We start from the raw sequence: 26,919 nt of genomic DNA, 5'->3' as shown, positions 1-26,919 counted from the left end.
CGCTGGGGTCAGCTGACAAGGCTCAGCCAATCAGGGGCTGCCCCTCAGCCCTAGCCTCCTGATTGCTTTGTATTATTATTTATGAATTATGAATTATGATTTATGAATTATGAATTAATATTTAATTGTTAAAGGAATCCTTAATAAATGCTGCTTGAATTTACGGGTATCACGAGCGACATTACTGGTGTGGGAACGAGCCGGCAGTAGCCAGAATCAAACTCACGAGCAACAGGGTGGAAGTCGAACACCTTAACCACAACTCTAAGTCAGAGATACTGAGAGGCACCCGTCTCAGTAGCATATTGGTTTAGGTGTTACGTGATTTTAGTTTAGCTTTAGGTGATTCCCTGAGGCTTATTTTTTACGTCACCACGTAGACCAAAATTTAAGCCGTATTGTCTCTGCCCCTACAAGCTACCATTCTTTAGTTTATTTAGAAGTCAGGCCAGCTGGAGGACTGTATTGTATAAAGGACTGATTTTCCAAGCTTTGCCATCCAGTCTCTGTAGCCTAATGGCTAAGGTGTTGTGCTTGGTACCTTGACGCCCTGAGTTCAATTCCCCTAGGCTTCAACTGTGTCTGCTCTGCTTTTTGGTTTTTAAGTAAGCACATAGACCAAAACATAAGCCATTTTGTCTTTGCCCTTGCAAGCCACCCTTCTTTAGTTTATTTAGTACATTTGTTTGGGAGTCAGGCTAGTTAAAGGGCTGTAAAAACTAAAAGATTGAAAACAGGGCCTTATACCTGTTCTCTGTGGTGCAATGGTAGAGATGTTGAATTGAGTTTTTGAGGTTTTGGGTTTAATTCACTCCAATTGATTTATTTGGTGTTTTTTTTTGGGAGGAAGGCACGCTACAAGATTGCAATGAGGTCAAAAACCAATGGATTGTTTGCAGGGGACAGGTTTGCTAGTGTCTGTAGTGTATATGCTACCCTTCTTTCGTTTATTAATTGTGTTTGTGAGGGAGACAAGCTAGGTGCCACTCCCATATGACTATGTAGAGTAATGGTTAAGGAGCTGAACCCCAGTGCTTAAGGTCCAGGGTTCAATTCCCTTGTGCTCCATCTGAACTTTCTCTGATCTCTCTTCTACATTTTTTTTGTTTGGTGAGGGAGAAAAAAGCTATTGTTAGCAACCAGGTAGACCAAAACACAAGCCACCCAGTTCATGCATTTAAATTGAATGATTTACTCAAAGGGATTTGGGTCACTCTGTCAGCATTAGCCATTTTCCCCACATTTGAATATTTATATCATCATTCACAGGCCGTACAAAATCATCAACTTAAAAATTACCCCTGCATTGTATAGTAACATAGTAACATAGTAACATAGTTCATAAGGTTGAAAAAAGACCAAAGTCCATCAAGTTCAACCTATATACATATTGTGTCCCTACCGTGTTGATCCAGAGGAAGGCAAAAAACCCTTATGAAGCAGATGCCAATTGCCCCATACCAGGGGGAAAATTCCTTTCCGACTCCAAATATGGCAATCAGAATAAATCCCTGGATCAACGTTCTGTCCCTATTAATCTACTATCCATAACTTGTGATATTATTGCTTTCAAGAAACACGTCCAGGCTCCTTTTAAACTCTTTTATTGAGTTTACCATTACCACTTCCTCTGGCAGAGAGTTCCATAGTCTCACCGCTCTTACTGTAAAGAACCCCCGTCTGTGCTGGTGTAGAAACCTTCTTTCCTCCAGCCGTAGAGGATGTCCCCTTGTTATCCCACCATACATCCCCACATTGTGTATTGATTTATGTGATGACCCTCAGCCACCCCTACATGTAAATGAATGCCCCATTGCCCCCCACACCCTTGTGTATTGTCCTCATCCATTTTCTTTGAGAAATCCAGGTGCTGTGGTTGCAGTGGGATGTGTCCGATTGGTTGAACCTGGTCAAGTGACTCCACCAGCCAACCAGGCATTGGGATTGAGACCCGGCGGGGGTTAAGCTTCTCTTGCAGCCCTTGGTTCTTTTGATGTTCATTTTCTTTGAGAAATCCAGGTGCTGTGGTTGCAGTGGGATGTGTCCAGGCCAGGGCTTATCTTTGTACAGTATTTCCCCTGTCTCTGTTTTTGCATTGCCATTGGCCCTATTCTTTTGTGTTTTAGTTGTTTTTTTCCTGCTTCCACCTTTGCTGTTACTGAAGGCACAAGGCGTCACAGACCCTATCATCTCCAATAATACTAATGTATTTTCCTTCACTTATCATGAGTAGTTCTTCTTCTTTCCATAGCTTTAACATGTCCTGTTCAATCCCTTTTCTGTTGTGTTGTGTCTTTGAAGCTAACGTTCCCTCGCTTTTAGTCTCTACCGCTTCTGCTGGGAGACTGTTCCATTTCTCTACCACTCTAGGAGTAAAACTCCTTTACATTCCATCTAAGCCTCTAACTCACTAGTTTCAGATTATGACCTTGTTTAACCATATCTCCTCTTTTGAAACAAACATCCCTCCTGTGATTTGTTAAATGCCTTTAAGGATTTCCAGTATTTTCTCCAAGCTTATACATATCGAGATTCCCTAGTCTTTCCTGATCCTGAGCCTGCGTTATTCTTATCTACAATGGTAAGTTGAACATTTCCTTTCACTGTAACTCATCTAGTACTCATAGTTTCCTCAGAGAATTGTGTTGCTTCTTTACATGTAGAGATACATATATCAGCATTTCTTCCTTTTTTTTTTTCCTTCTTTACTTTTCTTTTCGCCATTGTCTTTATCCCTTTTCCGAAGGCTGGTATCTCTTACTCTTCTAGCCTATCCTCTCTCATTGTGTTCCTCTTTTTTACCCAAGTGGTGTTTTTCTGTTCCAAGCTGATGGCCACAAAACACCCCTACGTCAGAGGGCTCAGCTAACAGCACAGACCTGTGGGATAAAACAAGCAGTGTGTCCTGCATCAATTTGTCTATTTTGTCACATTAACGGCTCGGTGGAGTTTGCTATCCCAGTTTGGAGTTAACGGAAGTATGGAAAATGCTACACCCAATCACACATGAAGTTTTGCCGAGCCAATAGAGATGCAACTCCCACCTAGGAAGTGACTTGACGTGGCACATTAAGGAACTTCACATTTTTTATCTTTTATGGAAATAAAATGAATTATTTAAGTGTGTGTGTATTATTATTATTATTATTTTTTTTAATATTCCTTTGGTATGTAGCTTTCTGCTTTCCCCCCTCCAGTGTGAGGATTTGTGGACAGTTGTACAAAAGCAAACATAGGGGTTTAATTTGAGTGAATTTTCAGCTCTGGCCAAGATAGTCCTGGCTATTTGTGGATTGTTGCTATAACAGACCACCTCAATATCAGAAGCAAGTCTACGGCAGAGACCTGATTTAAACTCCTTGACTTTGCTATACATTCTAATTGCCAAATTATTAATCCGTTTCTGCAGCGTAAAGAGCTTGGCTGGCCCTGTATAATGCATAGCTAAGTCAATGAGATGTCGCTGAAAAATCCCTGACCATTAAATTATGCACTATACAGGAACAGCACAGCCATTCTAGCAAGAGGAACCTGTAAGTCTGGGCAATATGAGCTCTCCCGTCAACCCTCCTTCCAGGGAATACTCTCCAATTAAGGAAGTGACTGCTGGAGAATTTCTTCTGCCTGCTGAGCCAAGACAGGCTTATCTTAGTCAAGCAGCAGCTGCCCCTCAGCCCTAGCATCCTGATTGGTAGGTGGTGTCACCTGACCAGGGCTGACCAATCAGAGCGAGGTGGACCTGGGCCGGCTGCTGATTGGTTGCTGGAGTCAGCTGACTAGGCTCAGCCAATCAGGGGCTGCCCCTCAGCCCTAGCGTCCTGATTGGTGGGTGTTGTCACCTGACCAGGGCTGACCAATCAGAGCGAGGGAAACCTGGGCTGGCTGCTGATTGGTCGCTGGGGTCAGCTGACTAGGCTCAGCCAATCAGGGGCTGCCCCTCAGCCCTAGCCTCCTGATTGGTAGGTGGTGTCACCTGACTAGGGCTGACCAATCAGAGCGAGGTGAACCTGGGCCGGCTGCTGATTGGTCGCTGGAGTCAGCTGACTAGGCTCAGCCAATCAGGGGCTGCCCCTCAGCCCTAGCCTCCTGATTGGTGGGTGGTGTCACCTGACCAGGGCTGACCAATCAGAGCGAGGGAAACCTGGGCCGGCTGCTGATTGGTCGCTGGGGTCAGCTGACTAGGCTCAGCCAATCAGGGGCTGCCCCTCAGCCCTAGCCTCCTGATTGGTGGGTGGTGTCACCTGACCAGGGCTGACCAATCAGAGCGAGGGATTCCTAGGCCGGCTGCTGATTGGTCGCTGGGGTCAGCTGACTAGGCTCAGCCAATCAGGGGCTGCCCCTCAGCCCTAGCCTCCTGATTGGTGGGTGGTGTCACCTGACCAGGGCTGACCAATCAGAGCGAGGGATTCCTAGGCCGGCTGCTGATTGGTCGCTCAGCCCTAGCCTCCTGATTGGTGGGTGGTGTCACCTGACCAGGGCTGACCAATCAGAGCGAGGGATTCCTAGGCCGGCTGCTGATTGGTCGCTGGAGTCAGCTGACTAGGCTCAGCCAATCAGGGGCTGCCCCTCAGCCCTAGCCTCCTGATTGGTGGGTGGTGTCACCTGACCAGCGCTGACCAATCAGAGCGAGGGATTCCTAGGCCGGCTGCTGATTGGTCGCTGGGGTCAGCTGACTAGGCTCAGCCAATCAGGGGCTGCCCCTCAGCCCTAGCCTCCTGATTGGTGGGTGGTGTCACCTGACCAGGTCTGACCAATCAGAGCGAAGGATTCCTGGGCCGGCTGCTGATTGGTCGCTGGAGTCAGCTGACAAGGCTCAGCCAATCAGGGGCTGCCCCTCAGCCCTAGCCTCCTGATTGCTTTGTATTATTATTTATGAATTATGAATTATGATTTATGAATTATGAATTAATATTTAATTGTTAAAGGAATCCTTAATAAATGCTGCTTGAATTTACGGGTATCACGAGCGACATTACTGGTGTGGGAACGAGCCGGCAGTAGCCAGAATCAAACTCACGAGCAACAGGGTGGAAGTCGAACACCTTAACCACAACTCTAAGTCAGAGATACTGAGAGGCACCCGTCTCAGTAGCATATTGGTTTAGGTGTTACGTGATTTTAGTTTAGCTTTAGGTGATTCCCTGAGGCTTATTTTTTACGTCACCACGTAGACCAAAATTTAAGCCGTATTGTCTCTGCCCCTACAAGCTACCATTCTTTAGTTTATTTAGAAGTCAGGCCAGCTGGAGGACTGTATTGTATAAAGGACTGATTTTCCAAGCTTTGCCATCCAGTCTCTGTAGCCTAATGGCTAAGGTGTTGTGCTTGGTACCTTGACGCCCTGAGTTCAATTCCCCTAGGCTTCAACTGTGTCTGCTCTGCTTTTTGGTTTTTAAGTAAGCACATAGACCAAAACATAAGCCATTTTGTCTTTGCCCTTGCAAGCCACCCTTCTTTAGTTTATTTAGTACATTTGTTTGGGAGTCAGGCTAGTTAAAGGGCTGTAAAAACTAAAAGATTGAAAACAGGGCCTTATACCTGTTCTCTGTGGTGCAATGGTAGAGATGTTGAATTGAGTTTTTGAGGTTTTGGGTTTAATTCACTCCAATTGATTTATTTGGTGTTTTTTTTTGGGAGGAAGGCACGCTACAAGATTGCAATGAGGTCAAAAACCAATGGATTGTTTGCAGGGGACAGGTTTGCTAGTGTCTGTAGTGTATATGCTACCCTTCTTTCGTTTATTAATTGTGTTTGTGAGGGAGACAAGCTAGGTGCCACTCCCATATGACTATGTAGAGTAATGGTTAAGGAGCTGAACCCCAGTGCTTAAGGTCCAGGGTTCAATTCCCTTGTGCTCCATCTGAACTTTCTCTGATCTCTCTTCTACATTTTTTTTGTTTGGTGAGGGAGAAAAAAGCTATTGTTAGCAACCAGGTAGACCAAAACACAAGCCACCCAGTTCATGCATTTAAATTGAATGATTTACTCAAAGGGATTTGGGTCACTCTGTCAGCATTAGCCATTTTCCCCACATTTGAATATTTATATCATCATTCACAGGCCGTACAAAATCATCAACTTAAAAATTACCCCTGCATTGTATAGTAACATAGTAACATAGTAACATAGTTCATAAGGTTGAAAAAAGACCAAAGTCCATCAAGTTCAACCTATATACATATTGTGTCCCTACCGTGTTGATCCAGAGGAAGGCAAAAAACCCTTATGAAGCAGATGCCAATTGCCCCATACCAGGGGGAAAATTCCTTTCCGACTCCAAATATGGCAATCAGAATAAATCCCTGGATCAACGTTCTGTCCCTATTAATCTACTATCCATAACTTGTGATATTATTGCTTTCAAGAAACACGTCCAGGCTCCTTTTAAACTCTTTTATTGAGTTTACCATTACCACTTCCTCTGGCAGAGAGTTCCATAGTCTCACCGCTCTTACTGTAAAGAACCCCCGTCTGTGCTGGTGTAGAAACCTTCTTTCCTCCAGCCGTAGAGGATGTCCCCTTGTTATCCCACCATACATCCCCACATTGTGTATTGATTTATGTGATGACCCTCAGCCACCCCTACATGTAAATGAATGCCCCATTGCCCCCCACACCCTTGTGTATTGTCCTCATCCATTTTCTTTGAGAAATCCAGGTGCTGTGGTTGCAGTGGGATGTGTCCGATTGGTTGAACCTGGTCAAGTGACTCCACCAGCCAACCAGGCATTGGGATTGAGACCCGGCGGGGGTTAAGCTTCTCTTGCAGCCCTTGGTTCTTTTGATGTTCATTTTCTTTGAGAAATCCAGGTGCTGTGGTTGCAGTGGGATGTGTCCAGGCCAGGGCTTATCTTTGTACAGTATTTCCCCTGTCTCTGTTTTTGCATTGCCATTGGCCCTATTCTTTTGTGTTTTAGTTGTTTTTTTCCTGCTTCCACCTTTGCTGTTACTGAAGGCACAAGGCGTCACAGACCCTATCATCTCCAATAATACTAATGTATTTTCCTTCACTTATCATGAGTAGTTCTTCTTCTTTCCATAGCTTTAACATGTCCTGTTCAATCCCTTTTCTGTTGTGTTGTGTCTTTGAAGCTAACGTTCCCTCGCTTTTAGTCTCTACCGCTTCTGCTGGGAGACTGTTCCATTTCTCTACCACTCTAGGAGTAAAACTCCTTTACATTCCATCTAAGCCTCTAACTCACTAGTTTCAGATTATGACCTTGTTTAACCATATCTCCTCTTTTGAAACAAACATCCCTCCTGTGATTTGTTAAATGCCTTTAAGGATTTCCAGTATTTTCTCCAAGCTTATACATATCGAGATTCCCTAGTCTTTCCTGATCCTGAGCCTGCGTTATTCTTATCTACAATGGTAAGTTGAACATTTCCTTTCACTGTAACTCATCTAGTACTCATAGTTTCCTCAGAGAATTGTGTTGCTTCTTTACATGTAGAGATACATATATCAGCATTTCTTCCTTTTTTTTTTTCCTTCTTTACTTTTCTTTTCGCCATTGTCTTTATCCCTTTTCCGAAGGCTGGTATCTCTTACTCTTCTAGCCTATCCTCTCTCATTGTGTTCCTCTTTTTTACCCAAGTGGTGTTTTTCTGTTCCAAGCTGATGGCCACAAAACACCCCTACGTCAGAGGGCTCAGCTAACAGCACAGACCTGTGGGATAAAACAAGCAGTGTGTCCTGCATCAATTTGTCTATTTTGTCACATTAACGGCTCGGTGGAGTTTGCTATCCCAGTTTGGAGTTAACGGAAGTATGGAAAATGCTACACCCAATCACACATGAAGTTTTGCCGAGCCAATAGAGATGCAACTCCCACCTAGGAAGTGACTTGACGTGGCACATTAAGGAACTTCACATTTTTTATCTTTTATGGAAATAAAATGAATTATTTAAGTGTGTGTGTATTATTATTATTATTATTTTTTTTAATATTCCTTTGGTATGTAGCTTTCTGCTTTCCCCCCTCCAGTGTGAGGATTTGTGGACAGTTGTACAAAAGCAAACATAGGGGTTTAATTTGAGTGAATTTTCAGCTCTGGCCAAGATAGTCCTGGCTATTTGTGGATTGTTGCTATAACAGACCACCTCAATATCAGAAGCAAGTCTACGGCAGAGACCTGATTTAAACTCCTTGACTTTGCTATACATTCTAATTGCCAAATTATTAATCCGTTTCTGCAGCGTAAAGAGCTTGGCTGGCCCTGTATAATGCATAGCTAAGTCAATGAGATGTCGCTGAAAAATCCCTGACCATTAAATTATGCACTATACAGGAACAGCACAGCCATTCTAGCAAGAGGAACCTGTAAGTCTGGGCAATATGAGCTCTCCCGTCAACCCTCCTTCCAGGGAATACTCTCCAATTAAGGAAGTGACTGCTGGAGAATTTCTTCTGCCTGCTGAGCCAAGACAGGCTTATCTTAGTCAAGCAGCAGCTGCCCCTCAGCCCTAGCATCCTGATTGGTAGGTGGTGTCACCTGACCAGGGCTGACCAATCAGAGCGAGGTGGACCTGGGCCGGCTGCTGATTGGTTGCTGGAGTCAGCTGACTAGGCTCAGCCAATCAGGGGCTGCCCCTCAGCCCTAGCGTCCTGATTGGTGGGTGTTGTCACCTGACCAGGGCTGACCAATCAGAGCGAGGGAAACCTGGGCTGGCTGCTGATTGGTCGCTGGGGTCAGCTGACTAGGCTCAGCCAATCAGGGGCTGCCCCTCAGCCCTAGCCTCCTGATTGGTAGGCGGTGTCACCTGACTAGGGCTGACCAATCAGAGCGAGGTGAACCTGGGCCGGCTGCTGATTGGTCGCTGGAGTCAGCTGACTAGGCTCAGCCAATCAGGGGCTGCCCCTCAGCCCTAGCCTCCTGATTGGTGGGTGGTGTCACCTGACCAGGGCTGACCAATCAGAGCGAGGGAAACCTGGGCCGGCTGCTGATTGGTCGCTGGGGTCAGCTGACTAGGCTCAGCCAATCAGGGGCTGCCCCTCAGCCCTAGCCTCCTGATTGGTGGGTGGTGTCACCTGACCAGGGCTGACCAATCAGAGCGAGGGATTCCTAGGCCGGCTGCTGATTGGTCGCTGGGGTCAGCTGACTAGGCTCAGCCAATCAGGGGCTGCCCCTCAGCCCTAGCCTCCTGATTGGTGGGTGGTGTCACCTGACCAGGGCTGACCAATCAGAGCGAGGGATTCCTAGGCCGGCTGCTGATTGGTCGCTCAGCCCTAGCCTCCTGATTGGTGGGTGGTGTCACCTGACCAGGGCTGACCAATCAGAGCGAGGGATTCCTAGGCCGGCTGCTGATTGGTCGCTGGAGTCAGCTGACTAGGCTCAGCCAATCAGGGGCTGCCCCTCAGCCCTAGCCTCCTGATTGGTGGGTGGTGTCACCTGACCAGCGCTGACCAATCAGAGCGAGGGATTCCTAGGCCGGCTGCTGATTGGTCGCTGGGGTCAGCTGACTAGGCTCAGCCAATCAGGGGCTGCCCCTCAGCCCTAGCCTCCTGATTGGTGGGTGGTGTCACCTGACCAGGTCTGACCAATCAGAGCGAAGGATTCCTGGGCCGGCTGCTGATTGGTCGCTGGAGTCAGCTGACAAGGCTCAGCCAATCAGGGGCTGCCCCTCAGCCCTAGCCTCCTGATTGCTTTGTATTATTATTTATGAATTATGAATTATGATTTATGAATTATGAATTAATATTTAATTGTTAAAGGAATCCTTAATAAATGCTGCTTGAATTTACGGGTATCACGAGCGACATTACTGGTGTGGGAACGAGCCGGCAGTAGCCAGAATCAAACTCACGAGCAACAGGGTGGAAGTCGAACACCTTAACCACAACTCTAAGTCAGAGATACTGAGAGGCACCCGTCTCAGTAGCATATTGGTTTAGGTGTTACGTGATTTTAGTTTAGCTTTAGGTGATTCCCTGAGGCTTATTTTTTACGTCACCACGTAGACCAAAATTTAAGCCGTATTGTCTCTGCCCCTACAAGCTACCATTCTTTAGTTTATTTAGAAGTCAGGCCAGCTGGAGGACTGTATTGTATAAAGGACTGATTTTCCAAGCTTTGCCATCCAGTCTCTGTAGCCTAATGGCTAAGGTGTTGTGCTTGGTACCTTGACGCCCTGAGTTCAATTCCCCTAGGCTTCAACTGTGTCTGCTCTGCTTTTTGGTTTTTAAGTAAGCACATAGACCAAAACATAAGCCATTTTGTCTTTGCCCTTGCAAGCCACCCTTCTTTAGTTTATTTAGTACATTTGTTTGGGAGTCAGGCTAGTTAAAGGGCTGTAAAAACTAAAAGATTGAAAACAGGGCCTTATACCTGTTCTCTGTGGTGCAATGGTAGAGATGTTGAATTGAGTTTTTGAGGTTTTGGGTTTAATTCACTCCAATTGATTTATTTGGTGTTTTTTTTTGGGAGGAAGGCACGCTACAAGATTGCAATGAGGTCAAAAACCAATGGATTGTTTGCAGGGGACAGGTTTGCTAGTGTCTGTAGTGTATATGCTACCCTTCTTTCGTTTATTAATTGTGTTTGTGAGGGAGACAAGCTAGGTGCCACTCCCATATGACTATGTAGAGTAATGGTTAAGGAGCTGAACCCCAGTGCTTAAGGTCCAGGGTTCAATTCCCTTGTGCTCCATCTGAACTTTCTCTGATCTCTCTTCTACATTTTTTTTGTTTGGTGAGGGAGAAAAAAGCTATTGTTAGCAACCAGGTAGACCAAAACACAAGCCACCCAGTTCATGCATTTAAATTGAATGATTTACTCAAAGGGATTTGGGTCACTCTGTCAGCATTAGCCATTTTCCCCACATTTGAATATTTATATCATCATTCACAGGCCGTACAAAATCATCAACTTAAAAATTACCCCTGCATTGTATAGTAACATAGTAACATAGTAACATAGTTCATAAGGTTGAAAAAAGACCAAAGTCCATCAAGTTCAACCTATATACATATTGTGTCCCTACCGTGTTGATCCAGAGGAAGGCAAAAAACCCTTATGAAGCAGATGCCAATTGCCCCATACCAGGGGGAAAATTCCTTTCCGACTCCAAATATGGCAATCAGAATAAATCCCTGGATCAACGTTCTGTCCCTATTAATCTACTATCCATAACTTGTGATATTATTGCTTTCAAGAAACACGTCCAGGCTCCTTTTAAACTCTTTTATTGAGTTTACCATTACCACTTCCTCTGGCAGAGAGTTCCATAGTCTCACCGCTCTTACTGTAAAGAACCCCCGTCTGTGCTGGTGTAGAAACCTTCTTTCCTCCAGCCGTAGAGGATGTCCCCTTGTTATCCCACCATACATCCCCACATTGTGTATTGATTTATGTGATGACCCTCAGCCACCCCTACATGTAAATGAATGCCCCATTGCCCCCCACACCCTTGTGTATTGTCCTCATCCATTTTCTTTGAGAAATCCAGGTGCTGTGGTTGCAGTGGGATGTGTCCGATTGGTTGAACCTGGTCAAGTGACTCCACCAGCCAACCAGGCATTGGGATTGAGACCCGGCGGGGGTTAAGCTTCTCTTGCAGCCCTTGGTTCTTTTGATGTTCATTTTCTTTGAGAAATCCAGGTGCTGTGGTTGCAGTGGGATGTGTCCAGGCCAGGGCTTATCTTTGTACAGTATTTCCCCTGTCTCTGTTTTTGCATTGCCATTGGCCCTATTCTTTTGTGTTTTAGTTGTTTTTTTCCTGCTTCCACCTTTGCTGTTACTGAAGGCACAAGGCGTCACAGACCCTATCATCTCCAATAATACTAATGTATTTTCCTTCACTTATCATGAGTAGTTCTTCTTCTTTCCATAGCTTTAACATGTCCTGTTCAATCCCTTTTCTGTTGTGTTGTGTCTTTGAAGCTAACGTTCCCTCGCTTTTAGTCTCTACCGCTTCTGCTGGGAGACTGTTCCATTTCTCTACCACTCTAGGAGTAAAACTCCTTTACATTCCATCTAAGCCTCTAACTCACTAGTTTCAGATTATGACCTTGTTTAACCATATCTCCTCTTTTGAAACAAACATCCCTCCTGTGATTTGTTAAATGCCTTTAAGGATTTCCAGTATTTTCTCCAAGCTTATACATATCGAGATTCCCTAGTCTTTCCTGATCCTGAGCCTGCGTTATTCTTATCTACAATGGTAAGTTGAACATTTCCTTTCACTGTAACTCATCTAGTACTCATAGTTTCCTCAGAGAATTGTGTTGCTTCTTTACATGTAGAGATACATATATCAGCATTTCTTCCTTTTTTTTTTTCCTTCTTTACTTTTCTTTTCGCCATTGTCTTTATCCCTTTTCCGAAGGCTGGTATCTCTTACTCTTCTAGCCTATCCTCTCTCATTGTGTTCCTCTTTTTTACCCAAGTGGTGTTTTTCTGTTCCAAGCTGATGGCCACAAAACACCCCTACGTCAGAGGGCTCAGCTAACAGCACAGACCTGTGGGATAAAACAAGCAGTGTGTCCTGCATCAATTTGTCTATTTTGTCACATTAACGGCTCGGTGGAGTTTGCTATCCCAGTTTGGAGTTAACGGAAGTATGGAAAATGCTACACCCAATCACACATGAAGTTTTGCCGAGCCAATAGAGATGCAACTCCCACCTAGGAAGTGACTTGACGTGGCACATTAAGGAACTTCACATTTTTTATCTTTTATGGAAATAAAATGAATTATTTAAGTGTGTGTGTATTATTATTATTATTATTTTTTTTAATATTCCTTTGGTATGTAGCTTTCTGCTTTCCCCCCTCCAGTGTGAGGATTTGTGGACAGTTGTACAAAAGCAAACATAGGGGTTTAATTTGAGTGAATTTTCAGCTCTGGCCAAGATAGTCCTGGCTATTTGTGGATTGTTGCTATAACAGACCACCTCAATATCAGAAGCAAGTCTACGGCAGAGACCTGATTTAAACTCCTTGACTTTGCTATACATTCTAATTGCCAAATTATTAATCCGTTTCTGCAGCGTAAAGAGCTTGGCTGGCCCTGTATAATGCATAGCTAAGTCAATGAGATGTCGCTGAAAAATCCCTGACCATTAAATTATGCACTATACAGGAACAGCACAGCCATTCTAGCAAGAGGAACCTGTAAGTCTGGGCAATATGAGCTCTCCCGTCAACCCTCCTTCCAGGGAATACTCTCCAATTAAGGAAGTGACTGCTGGAGAATTTCTTCTGCCTGCTGAGCCAAGACAGGCTTATCTTAGTCAAGCAGCAGCTGCCCCTCAGCCCTAGCATCCTGATTGGTAGGTGGTGTCACCTGACCAGGGCTGACCAATCAGAGCGAGGTGGACCTGGGCCGGCTGCTGATTGGTTGCTGGAGTCAGCTGACTAGGCTCAGCCAATCAGGGGCTGCCCCTCAGCCCTAGCGTCCTGATTGGTGGGTGTTGTCACCTGACCAGGGCTGACCAATCAGAGCGAGGGAAACCTGGGCTGGCTGCTGATTGGTCGCTGGGGTCAGCTGACTAGGCTCAGCCAATCAGGGGCTGCCCCTCAGCCCTAGCCTCCTGATTGGTAGGTGGTGTCACCTGACTAGGGCTGACCAATCAGAGCGAGGTGAACCTGGGCCGGCTGCTGATTGGTCGCTGGAGTCAGCTGACTAGGCTCAGCCAATCAGGGGCTGCCCCTCAGCCCTAGCCTCCTGATTGGTGGGTGGTGTCACCTGACCAGGGCTGACCAATCAGAGCGAGGGAAACCTGGGCCGGCTGCTGATTGGTCGCTGGGGTCAGCTGACTAGGCTCAGCCAATCAGGGGCTGCCCCTCAGCCCTAGCCTCCTGATTGGTGGGTGGTGTCACCTGACCAGGGCTGACCAATCAGAGCGAGGGATTCCTAGGCCGGCTGCTGATTGGTCGCTGGGGTCAGCTGACTAGGCTCAGCCAATCAGGGGCTGCCCCTCAGCCCTAGCCTCCTGATTGGTGGGTGGTGTCACCTGACCAGGGCTGACCAATCAGAGCGAGGGATTCCTAGGCCGGCTGCTGATTGGTCGCTCAGCCCTAGCCTCCTGATTGGTGGGTGGTGTCACCTGACCAGGGCTGACCAATCAGAGCGAGGGATTCCTAGGCCGGCTGCTGATTGGTCGCTGGAGTCAGCTGACTAGGCTCAGCCAATCAGGGGCTGCCCCTCAGCCCTAGCCTCCTGATTGGTGGGTGGTGTCACCTGACCAGCGCTGACCAATCAGAGCGAGGGATTCCTAGGCCGGCTGCTGATTGGTCGCTGGGGTCAGCTGACTAGGCTCAGCCAATCAGGGGCTGCCCCTCAGCCCTAGCCTCCTGATTGGTGGGTGGTGTCACCTGACCAGGTCTGACCAATCAGAGCGAAGGATTCCTGGGCCGGCTGCTGATTGGTCGCTGGAGTCAGCTGACAAGGCTCAGCCAATCAGGGGCTGCCCCTCAGCCCTAGCCTCCTGATTGCTTTGTATTATTATTTATGAATTATGAATTATGATTTATGAATTATGAATTAATATTTAATTGTTAAAGGAATCCTTAATAAATGCTGCTTGAATTTACGGGTATCACGAGCGACATTACTGGTGTGGGAACGAGCCGGCAGTAGCCAGAATCAAACTCACGAGCAACAGGGTGGAAGTCGAACACCTTAACCACAACTCTAAGTCAGAGATACTGAGAGGCACCCGTCTCAGTAGCATATTGGTTTAGGTGTTACGTGATTTTAGTTTAGCTTTAGGTGATTCCCTGAGGCTTATTTTTTACGTCACCACGTAGACCAAAATTTAAGCCGTATTGTCTCTGCCCCTACAAGCTACCATTCTTTAGTTTATTTAGAAGTCAGGCCAGCTGGAGGACTGTATTGTATAAAGGACTGATTTTCCAAGCTTTGCCATCCAGTCTCTGTAGCCTAATGGCTAAGGTGTTGTGCTTGGTACCTTGACGCCCTGAGTTCAATTCCCCTAGGCTTCAACTGTGTCTGCTCTGCTTTTTGGTTTTTAAGTAAGCACATAGACCAAAACATAAGCCATTTTGTCTTTGCCCTTGCAAGCCACCCTTCTTTAGTTTATTTAGTACATTTGTTTGGGAGTCAGGCTAGTTAAAGGGCTGTAAAAACTAAAAGATTGAAAACAGGGCCTTATACCTGTTCTCTGTGGTGCAATGGTAGAGATGTTGAATTGAGTTTTTGAGGTTTTGGGTTTAATTCACTCCAATTGATTTATTTGGTGTTTTTTTTTGGGAGGAAGGCACGCTACAAGATTGCAATGAGGTCAAAAACCAATGGATTGTTTGCAGGGGACAGGTTTGCTAGTGTCTGTAGTGTATATGCTACCCTTCTTTCGTTTATTAATTGTGTTTGTGAGGGAGACAAGCTAGGTGCCACTCCCATATGACTATGTAGAGTAATGGTTAAGGAGCTGAACCCCAGTGCTTAAGGTCCAGGGTTCAATTCCCTTGTGCTCCATCTGAACTTTCTCTGATCTCTCTTCTACATTTTTTTTGTTTGGTGAGGGAGAAAAAAGCTATTGTTAGCAACCAGGTAGACCAAAACACAAGCCACCCAGTTCATGCATTTAAATTGAATGATTTACTCAAAGGGATTTGGGTCACTCTGTCAGCATTAGCCATTTTCCCCACATTTGAATATTTATATCATCATTCACAGGCCGTACAAAATCATCAACTTAAAAATTACCCCTGCATTGTATAGTAACATAGTAACATAGTAACATAGTTCATAAGGTTGAAAAAAGACCAAAGTCCATCAAGTTCAACCTATATACATATTGTGTCCCTACCGTGTTGATCCAGAGGAAGGCAAAAAACCCTTATGAAGCAGATGCCAATTGCCCCATACCAGGGGGAAAATTCCTTTCCGACTCCAAATATGGCAATCAGAATAAATCCCTGGATCAACGTTCTGTCCCTATTAATCTACTATCCATAACTTGTGATATTATTGCTTTCAAGAAACACGTCCAGGCTCCTTTTAAACTCTTTTATTGAGTTTACCATTACCACTTCCTCTGGCAGAGAGTTCCATAGTCTCACCGCTCTTACTGTAAAGAACCCCCGTCTGTGCTGGTGTAGAAACCTTCTTTCCTCCAGCCGTAGAGGATGTCCCCTTGTTATCCCACCATACATCCCCACATTGTGTATTGATTTATGTGATGACCCTCAGCCACCCCTACATGTAAATGAATGCCCCATTGCCCCCCACACCCTTGTGTATTGTCCTCATCCATTTTCTTTGAGAAATCCAGGTGCTGTGGTTGCAGTGGGATGTGTCCGATTGGTTGAACCTGGTCAAGTGACTCCACCAGCCAACCAGGCATTGGGATTGAGACCCGGCGGGGGTTAAGCTTCTCTTGCAGCCCTTGGTTCTTTTGATGTTCATTTTCTTTGAGAAATCCAGGTGCTGTGGTTGCAGTGGGATGTGTCCAGGCCAGGGCTTATCTTTGTACAGTATTTCCCCTGTCTCTGTTTTTGCATTGCCATTGGCCCTATTCTTTTGTGTTTTAGTTGTTTTTTTCCTGCTTCCACCTTTGCTGTTACTGAAGGCACAAGGCGTCACAGACCCTATCATCTCCAATAATACTAATGTATTTTCCTTCACTTATCATGAGTAGTTCTTCTTCTTTCCATAGCTTTAACATGTCCTGTTCAATCCCTTTTCTGTTGTGTTGTGTCTTTGAAGCTAACGTTCCCTCGCTTTTAGTCTCTACCGCTTCTGCTGGGAGACTGTTCCATTTCTCTACCACTCTAGGAGTAAAACTCCTTTACATTCCATCTAAGCCTCTAACTCACTAGTTTCAGATTATGACCTTGTTTAACCATATCTCCTCTTTTGAAACAAACATCCCTCCTGTGATTTGTTAAATGCCTTTAAGGATTTCCAGTATTTTCTCCAAGCTTATACATATCGAGATTCCCTAGTCTTTCCTGATCCTGAGCCTGCGTTATTCTTATCTACAATGGTAAGTTGAACATTTCCTTTCACTGTAACTCATCTAGTACTCATAGTTTCCTCAGAGAATTGTGTTGCTTCTTTACATGTAGAGATACATATATCAGCATTTCTTCCTTTTTTTTTTTCCTTCTTTACTTTTCTTTTCGCCATTGTCTTTATCCCTTTTCCGAAGGCTGGTATCTCTTACTCTTCTAGCCTATCCTCTCTCATTGTGTTCCTCTTTTTTACCCAAGTGGTGTTTTTCTGTTCCAAGCTGATGGCCACAAAACACCCCTACGTCAGAGGGCTCAGCTAACAGCACAGACCTGTGGGATAAAACAAGCAGTGTGTCCTGCATCAATTTGTCTATTTTGTCACATTAACGGCTCGGTGGAGTTTGCTATCCCAGTTTGGAGTTAACGGAAGTATGGAAAATGCTACACCCAATCACACATGAAGTTTTGCCGAGCCAATAGAGATGCAACTCCCACCTAGGAAGTGACTTGACGTGGCACATTAAGGAACTTCACATTTTTTATCTTTTATGGAAATAAAATGAATTATTTAAGTGTGTGTGTATTATTATTATTATTATTTTTTTTAATATTCCTTTGGTATGTAGCTTTCTGCTTTCCCCCCTCCAGTGTGAGGATTTGTGGACAGTTGTACAAAAGCAAACATAGGGGTTTAATTTGAGTGAATTTTCAGCTCTGGCCAAGATAGTCCTGGCTATTTGTGGATTGTTGCTATAACAGACCACCTCAATATCAGAAGCAAGTCTACGGCAGAGACCTGATTTAAACTCCTTGACTTTGCTATACATTCTAATTGCCAAATTATTAATCCGTTTCTGCAGCGTAAAGAGCTTGGCTGGCCCTGTATAATGCATAGCTAAGTCAATGAGATGTCGCTGAAAAATCCCTGACCATTAAATTATGCACTATACAGGAACAGCACAGCCATTCTAGCAAGAGGAACCTGTAAGTCTGGGCAATATGAGCTCTCCCGTCAACCCTCCTTCCAGGGAATACTCTCCAATTAAGGAAGTGACTGCTGGAGAATTTCTTCTGCCTGCTGAGCCAAGACAGGCTTATCTTAGTCAAGCAGCAGCTGCCCCTCAGCCCTAGCATCCTGATTGGTAGGTGGTGTCACCTGACCAGGGCTGACCAATCAGAGCGAGGTGGACCTGGGCCGGCTGCTGATTGGTTGCTGGAGTCAGCTGACTAGGCTCAGCCAATCAGGGGCTGCCCCTCAGCCCTAGCGTCCTGATTGGTGGGTGTTGTCACCTGACCAGGGCTGACCAATCAGAGCGAGGGAAACCTGGGCTGGCTGCTGATTGGTCGCTGGGGTCAGCTGACTAGGCTCAGCCAATCAGGGGCTGCCCCTCAGCCCTAGCCTCCTGATTGGTAGGTGGTGTCACCTGACTAGGGCTGACCAATCAGAGCGAGGTGAACCTGGGCCGGCTGCTGATTGGTCGCTGGAGTCAGCTGACTAGGCTCAGCCAATCAGGGGCTGCCCCTCAGCCCTAGCCTCCTGATTGGTGGGTGGTGTCACCTGACCAGGGCTGACCAATCAGAGCGAGGGAAACCTGGGCCGGCTGCTGATTGGTCGCTGGGGTCAGCTGACTAGGCTCAGCCAATCAGGGGCTGCCCCTCAGCCCTAGCCTCCTGATTGGTGGGTGGTGTCACCTGACCAGGGCTGACCAATCAGAGCGAGGGATTCCTAGGCCGGCTGCTGATTGGTCGCTGGGGTCAGCTGACTAGGCTCAGCCAATCAGGGGCTGCCCCTCAGCCCTAGCCTCCTGATTGGTGGGTGGTGTCACCTGACCAGGGCTGACCAATCAGAGCGAGGGATTCCTAGGCCGGCTGCTGATTGGTCGCTCAGCCCTAGCCTCCTGATTGGTGGGTGGTGTCACCTGACCAGGGCTGACCAATCAGAGCGAGGGATTCCTAGGCCGGCTGCTGATTGGTCGCTGGAGTCAGCTGACTAGGCTCAGCCAATCAGGGGCTGCCCCTCAGCCCTAGCCTCCTGATTGGTGGGTGGTGTCACCTGACCAGCGGTGACCAATCAGAGCGAGGGATTCCTAGGCCGGCTGCTGATTGGTCGCTGGGGTCAGCTGACTAGGCTCAGCCAATCAGGGGCTGCCCCTCAGCCCTAGCCTCCTGATTGGTGGGTGGTGTCACCTGACCAGGTCTGACCAATCAGAGCGAAGGATTCCTGGGCCGGCTGCTGATTGGTCGCTGGAGTCAGCTGACAAGGCTCAGCCAATCAGGGGCTGCCCCTCAGCCCTAGCCTCCTGATTGCTTTGTATTATTATTTATGAATTATGAATTATGATTTATGAATTATGAATTAATATTTAATTGTTAAAGGAATCCTTAATAAATGCTGCTTGAATTTACGGGTATCACGAGCGACATTACTGGTGTGGGAACGAGCCGGCAGTAGCCAGAATCAAACTCACGAGCAACAGGGTGGAAGTCGAACACCTTAACCACAACTCTAAGTCAGAGATACTGAGAGGCACCCGTCTCAGTAGCATATTGGTTTAGGTGTTACGTGATTTTAGTTTAGCTTTAGGTGATTCCCTGAGGCTTATTTTTTACGTCACCACGTAGACCAAAATTTAAGCCGTATTGTCTCTGCCCCTACAAGCTACCATTCTTTAGTTTATTTAGAAGTCAGGCCAGCTGGAGGACTGTATTGTATAAAGGACTGATTTTCCAAGCTTTGCCATCCAGTCTCTGTAGCCTAATGGCTAAGGTGTTGTGCTTGGTACCTTGACGCCCTGAGTTCAATTCCCCTAGGCTTCAACTGTGTCTGCTCTGCTTTTTGGTTTTTAAGTAAGCACATAGACCAAAACATAAGCCATTTTGTCTTTGCCCTTGCAAGCCACCCTTCTTTAGTTTATTTAGTACATTTGTTTGGGAGTCAGGCTAGTTAAAGGGCTGTAAAAACTAAAAGATTGAAAACAGGGCCTTATACCTGTTCTCTGTGGTGCAATGGTAGAGATGTTGAATTGAGTTTTTGAGGTTTTGGGTTTAATTCACTCCAATTGATTTATTTGGTGTTTTTTTTTGGGAGGAAGGCACGCTACAAGATTGCAATGAGGTCAAAAACCAATGGATTGTTTGCAGGGGACAGGTTTGCTAGTGTCTGTAGTGTATATGCTACCCTTCTTTCGTTTATTAATTGTGTTTGTGAGGGAGACAAGCTAGGTGCCACTCCCATATGACTATGTAGAGTAATGGTTAAGGAGCTGAACCCCAGTGCTTAAGGTCCAGGGTTCAATTCCCTTGTGCTCCATCTGAACTTTCTCTGATCTCTCTTCTACATTTTTTTTGTTTGGTGAGGGAGAAAAAAGCTATTGTTAGCAACCAGGTAGACCAAAACACAAGCCACCCAGTTCATGCATTTAAATTGAATGATTTACTCAAAGGGATTTGGGTCACTCTGTCAGCATTAGCCATTTTCCCCACATTTGAATATTTATATCATCATTCACAGGCCGTACAAAATCATCAACTTAAAAATTACCCCTGCATTGTATAGTAACATAGTAACATAGTAACATAGTTCATAAGGTTGAAAAAAGACCAAAGTCCATCAAGTTCAACCTATATACATATTGTGTCCCTACCGTGTTGATCCAGAGGAAGGCAAAAAACCCTTATGAAGCAGATGCCAATTGCCCCATACCAGGGGGAAAATTCCTTTCCGACTCCAAATATGGCAATCAGAATAAATCCCTGGATCAACGTTCTGTCCCTATTAATCTACTATCCATAACTTGTGATATTATTGCTTTCAAGAAACACGTCCAGGCTCCTTTTAAACTCTTTTATTGAGTTTACCATTACCACTTCCTCTGGCAGAGAGTTCCATAGTCTCACCGCTCTTACTGTAAAGAACCCCCGTCTGTGCTGGTGTAGAAACCTTCTTTCCTCCAGCCGTAGAGGATGTCCCCTTGTTATCCCACCATACATCCCCACATTGTGTATTGATTTATGTGATGACCCTCAGCCACCCCTACATGTAAATGAATGCCCCATTGCCCCCCACACCCTTGTGTATTGTCCTCATCCATTTTCTTTGAGAAATCCAGGTGCTGTGGTTGCAGTGGGATGTGTCCGATTGGTTGAACCTGGTCAAGTGACTCCACCAGCCAACCAGGCATTGGGATTGAGACCCGGCGGGGGTTAAGCTTCTCTTGCAGCCCTTGGTTCTTTTGATGTTCATTTTCTTTGAGAAATCCAGGTGCTGTGGTTGCAGTGGGATGTGTCCAGGCCAGGGCTTATCTTTGTACAGTATTTCCCCTGTCTCTGTTTTTGCATTGCCATTGGCCCTATTCTTTTGTGTTTTAGTTGTTTTTCTCCTGCTTCCACCTTTGCTGTTACTGAAGGCACAAGGCGTCACAGACCCTATCATCTCCAATAATACTAATGTATTTTCCTTCACTTATCATGAGTAGTTCTTCTTCTTTCCATAGCTTTAACATGTCCTGTTCAATCCCTTTTCTGTTGTGTTGTGTCTTTGAAGCTAACGTTCCCTCGCTTTTAGTCTCTACCGCTTCTGCTGGGAGACTGTTCCATTTCTCTACCACTCTAGGAGTAAAACTCCTTTACATTCCATCTAAGCCTCTAACTCACTAGTTTCAGATTATGACCTTGTTTAACCATATCTCCTCTTTTGAAACAAACATCCCTCCTGTGATTTGTTAAATGCCTTTAAGGATTTCCAGTATTTTCTCCAAGCTTATACATATCGAGATTCCCTAGTCTTTCCTGATCCTGAGCCTGCGTTATTCTTATCTACAATGGTAAGTTGAACATTTCCTTTCACTGTAACTCATCTAGTACTCATAGTTTCCTCAGAGAATTGTGTTGCTTCTTTACATGTAGAGATACATATATCAGCATTTCTTCCTTTTTTTTTTTCCTTCTTTACTTTTCTTTTCGCCATTGTCTTTATCCCTTTTCCGAAGGCTGGTATCTCTTACTCTTCTAGCCTATCCTCTCTCATTGTGTTCCTCTTTTTTACCCAAGTGGTGTTTTTCTGTTCCAAGCTGATGGCCACAAAACACCCCTACGTCAGAGGGCTCAGCTAACGGCACAGACCTGTGGGATAAAACAAGCAGTGTGTCCTGCATCAATTTGTCTATTTTGTCACATTAACGGCTCGGTGGAGTTTGCTATCCCAGTTTGGAGTTAACGGAAGTATGGAAAATGCTACACCCAATCACACATGAAGTTTTGCCGAGCCAATAGAGATGCAACTCCCACCTAGGAAGTGACTTGACGTGGCACATTAAGGAACTTCACATTTTTTATCTTTTATGGAAATAAAATGAATTATTTAAGTGTGTGTGTATTATTATTATTATTATTTTTTTTAATATTCCTTTGGTATGTAGCTTTCTGCTTTCCCCCCTCCAGTGTGAGGATTTGTGGACAGTTGTACAAAAGCAAACATAGGGGTTTAATTTGAGTGAATTTTCAGCTCTGGCCAAGATAGTCCTGGCTATTTGTGGATTGTTGCTATAACAGACCACCTCAATATCAGAAGCAAGTCTACGGCAGAGACCTGATTTAAACTCCTTGACTTTGCTATACATTCTAATTGCCAAATTATTAATCCGTTTCTGCAGCGTAAAGAGCTTGGCTGGCCCTGTATAATGCATAGCTAAGTCAATGAGATGTCGCTGAAAAATCCCTGACCATTAAATTATGCACTATACAGGAACAGCACAGCCATTCTAGCAAGAGGAACCTGTAAGTCTGGGCAATATGAGCTCTCCCGTCAACCCTCCTTCCAGGGAATACTCTCCAATTAAGGAAGTGACTGCTGGAGAATTTCTTCTGCCTGCTGAGCCAAGACAGGCTTATCTTAGTCAAGCAGCAGCTGCCCCTCAGCCCTAGCATCCTGATTGGTAGGTGGTGTCACCTGACCAGGGCTGACCAATCAGAGCGAGGTGGACCTGGGCCGGCTGCTGATTGGTTGCTGGAGTCAGCTGACTAGGCTCAGCCAATCAGGGGCTGCCCCTCAGCCCTAGCGTCCTGATTGGTGGGTGTTGTCACCTGACCAGGGCTGACCAATCAGAGCGAGGGAAACCTGGGCTGGCTGCTGATTGGTCGCTGGGGTCAGCTGACTAGGCTCAGCCAATCAGGGGCTGCCCCTCAGCCCTAGCCTCCTGATTGGTAGGTGGTGTCACCTGACTAGGGCTGACCAATCAGAGCGAGGTGAACCTGGGCCGGCTGCTGATTGGTCGCTGGAGTCAGCTGACTAGGCTCAGCCAATCAGGGGCTGCCCCTCAGCCCTAGCCTCCTGATTGGTGGGTGGTGTCACCTGACCAGGGCTGACCAATCAGAGCGAGGGAAACCTGGGCCGGCTGCTGATTGGTCGCTGGGGTCAGCTGACTAGGCTCAGCCAATCAGGGGCTGCCCCTCAGCCCTAGCCTCCTGATTGGTGGGTGGTGTCACCTGACCAGGGCTGACCAATCAGAGCGAGGGATTCCTAGGCCGGCTGCTGATTGGTCGCTGGGGTCAGCTGACTAGGCTCAGCCAATCAGGGGCTGCCCCTCAGCCCTAGCCTCCTGATTGGTGGGTGGTGTCACCTGACCAGGGCTGACCAATCAGAGCGAGGGATTCCTAGGCCGGCTGCTGATTGGTCGCTCAGCCCTAGCCTCCTGATTGGTGGGTGGTGTCACCTGACCAGGGCTGACCAATCAGAGCGAGGGATTCCTAGGCCGGCTGCTGATTGGTCGCTGGAGTCAGCTGACTAGGCTCAGCCAATCAGGGGCTGCCCCTCAGCCCTAGCCTCCTGATTGGTGGGTGGTGTCACCTGACCAGCGCTGACCAATCAGAGCGAGGGATTCCTAGGCCGGCTGCTGATTGGTCGCTGGGGTCAGCTGACTAGGCTCAGCCAATCAGGGGCTGCCCCTCAGCCCTAGCCTCCTGATTGGTGGGTGGTGTCACCTGACCAGGTCTGACCAATCAGAGCGAAGGATTCCTGGGCCGGCTGCTGATTGGTCGCTGGAGTCAGCTGACAAGGCTCAGCCAATCAGGGGCTGCCCCTCAGCCCTAGCCTCCTGATTGCTTTGTATTATTATTTATGAATTATGAATTATGATTTATGAATTATGAATTAATATTTAATTGTTAAAGGAATCCTTAATAAATGCTGCTTGAATTTACGGGTATCACGAGCGACATTACTGGTGTGGGAACGAGCCGGCAGTAGCCAGAATCAAACTCACGAGCAACAGGGTGGAAGTCGAACACCTTAACCACAACTCTAAGTCAGAGATACTGAGAGGCACCCGTCTCAGTAGCATATTGGTTTAGGTGTTACGTGATTTTAGTTTAGCTTTAGGTGATTCCCTGAGGCTTATTTTTTACGTCACCACGTAGACCAAAATTTAAGCCGTATTGTCTCTGCCCCTACAAGCTACCATTCTTTAGTTTATTTAGAAGTCAGGCCAGCTGGAGGACTGTATTGTATAAAGGACTGATTTTCCAAGCTTTGCCATCCAGTCTCTGTAGCCTAATGGCTAAGGTGTTGTGCTTGGTACCTTGACGCCCTGAGTTCAATTCCCCTAGGCTTCAACTGTGTCTGCTCTGCTTTTTGGTTTTTAAGTAAGCACATAGACCAAAACATAAGCCATTTTGTCTTTGCCCTTGCAAGCCACCCTTCTTTAGTTTATTTAGTACATTTGTTTGGGAGTCAGGCTAGTTAAAGGGCTGTAAAAACTAAAAGATTGAAAACAGGGCCTTATACCTGTTCTCTGTGGTGCAATGGTAGAGATGTTGAATTGAGTTTTTGAGGTTTTGGGTTTAATTCACTCCAATTGATTTATTTGGTGTTTTTTTTTGGGAGGAAGGCACGCTACAAGATTGCAATGAGGTCAAAAACCAATGGATTGTTTGCAGGGGACAGGTTTGCTAGTGTCTGTAGTGTATATGCTACCCTTCTTTCGTTTATTAATTGTGTTTGTGAGGGAGACAAGCTAGGTGCCACTCCCATATGACTATGTAGAGTAATGGTTAAGGAGCTGAACCCCAGTGCTTAAGGTCCAGGGTTCAATTCCCTTGTGCTCCATCTGAACTTTCTCTGATCTCTCTTCTACATTTTTTTTGTTTGGTGAGGGAGAAAAAAGCTATTGTTAGCAACCAGGTAGACCAAAACACAAGCCACCCAGTTCATGCATTTAAATTGAATGATTTACTCAAAGGGATTTGGGTCACTCTGTCAGCATTAGCCATTTTCCCCACATTTGAATATTTATATCATCATTCACAGGCCGTACAAAATCATCAACTTAAAAATTACCCCTGCATTGTATAGTAACATAGTAACATAGTAACATAGTTCATAAGGTTGAAAAAAGACCAAAGTCCATCAAGTTCAACCTATATACATATTGTGTCCCTACCGTGTTGATCCAGAGGAAGGCAAAAAACCCTTATGAAGCAGATGCCAATTGCCCCATACCAGGGGGAAAATTCCTTTCCGACTCCAAATATGGCAATCAGAATAAATCCCTGGATCAACGTTCTGTCCCTATTAATCTACTATCCATAACTTGTGATATTATTGCTTTCAAGAAACACGTCCAGGCTCCTTTTAAACTCTTTTATTGAGTTTACCATTACCACTTCCTCTGGCAGAGAGTTCCATAGTCTCACCGCTCTTACTGTAAAGAACCCCCGTCTGTGCTGGTGTAGAAACCTTCTTTCCTCCAGCCGTAGAGGATGTCCCCTTGTTATCCCACCATACATCCCCACATTGTGTATTGATTTATGTGATGACCCTCAGCCACCCCTACATGTAAATGAATGCCCCATTGCCCCCCACACCCTTGTGTATTGTCCTCATCCATTTTCTTTGAGAAATCCAGGTGCTGTGGTTGCAGTGGGATGTGTCCGATTGGTTGAACCTGGTCAAGTGACTCCACCAGCCAACCAGGCATTGGGATTGAGACCCGGCGGGGGTTAAGCTTCTCTTGCAGCCCTTGGTTCTTTTGATGTTCATTTTCTTTGAGAAATCCAGGTGCTGTGGTTGCAGTGGGATGTGTCCAGGCCAGGGCTTATCTTTGTACAGTATTTCCCCTGTCTCTGTTTTTGCATTGCCATTGGCCCTATTCTTTTGTGTTTTAGTTGTTTTTTTCCTGCTTCCACCTTTGCTGTTACTGAAGGCACAAGGCGTCACAGACCCTATCATCTCCAATAATACTAATGTATTTTCCTTCACTTATCATGAGTAGTTCTTCTTCTTTCCATAGCTTTAACATGTCCTGTTCAATCCCTTTTCTGTTGTGTTGTGTCTTTGAAGCTAACGTTCCCTCGCTTTTAGTCTCTACCGCTTCTGCTGGGAGACTGTTCCATTTCTCTACCACTCTAGGAGTAAAACTCCTTTACATTCCATCTAAGCCTCTAACTCACTAGTTTCAGATTATGACCTTGTTTAACCATATCTCCTCTTTTGAAACAAACATCCCTCCTGTGATTTGTTAAATGCCTTTAAGGATTTCCAGTATTTTCTCCAAGCTTATACATATCGAGATTCCCTAGTCTTTCCTGATCCTGAGCCTGCGTTATTCTTATCTACAATGGTAAGTTGAACATTTCCTTTCACTGTAACTCATCTAGTACTCATAGTTTCCTCAGAGAATTGTGTTGCTTCTTTACATGTAGAGATACATATATCAGCATTTCTTCCTTTTTTTTTTTCCTTCTTTACTTTTCTTTTCGCCATTGTCTTTATCCCTTTTCCGAAGGCTGGTATCTCTTACTCTTCTAGCCTATCCTCTCTCATTGTGTTCCTCTTTTTTACCCAAGTGGTGTTTTTCTGTTCCAAGCTGATGGCCACAAAACACCCCTACGTCAGAGGGCTCAGCTAACGGCACAGACCTGTGGGATAAAACAAGCAGTGTGTCCTGCATCAATTTGTCTATTTTGTCACATTAACGGCTCGGTGGAGTTTGCTATCCCAGTT

The 26,919-nt window shown here is 45.8% G+C and overlaps 1 long non-coding RNA gene across 1 annotated transcript in view; it reads left to right on the top strand.

Annotated features, from left to right (window-relative positions):
• Positions 1-26,919, top strand: part of LOC128472886 (uncharacterized) — a 300,440-nt gene that overhangs the window by 99,754 nt on the left and 173,767 nt on the right. The gene's annotated exons all lie outside the window — the stretch shown is intronic.

The sequence above is a fragment of the Spea bombifrons genome, chromosome 2 (genome assembly GCF_027358695.1).
Source record: "Spea bombifrons isolate aSpeBom1 chromosome 2, aSpeBom1.2.pri, whole genome shotgun sequence".
NCBI classification, from domain to species: domain Eukaryota; kingdom Metazoa; phylum Chordata; class Amphibia; order Anura; family Pelobatidae; genus Spea; species Spea bombifrons.
Note: the sequence above shows the minus strand (reverse complement) of the source record. Positions and strands in the feature narration are given on the sequence as shown.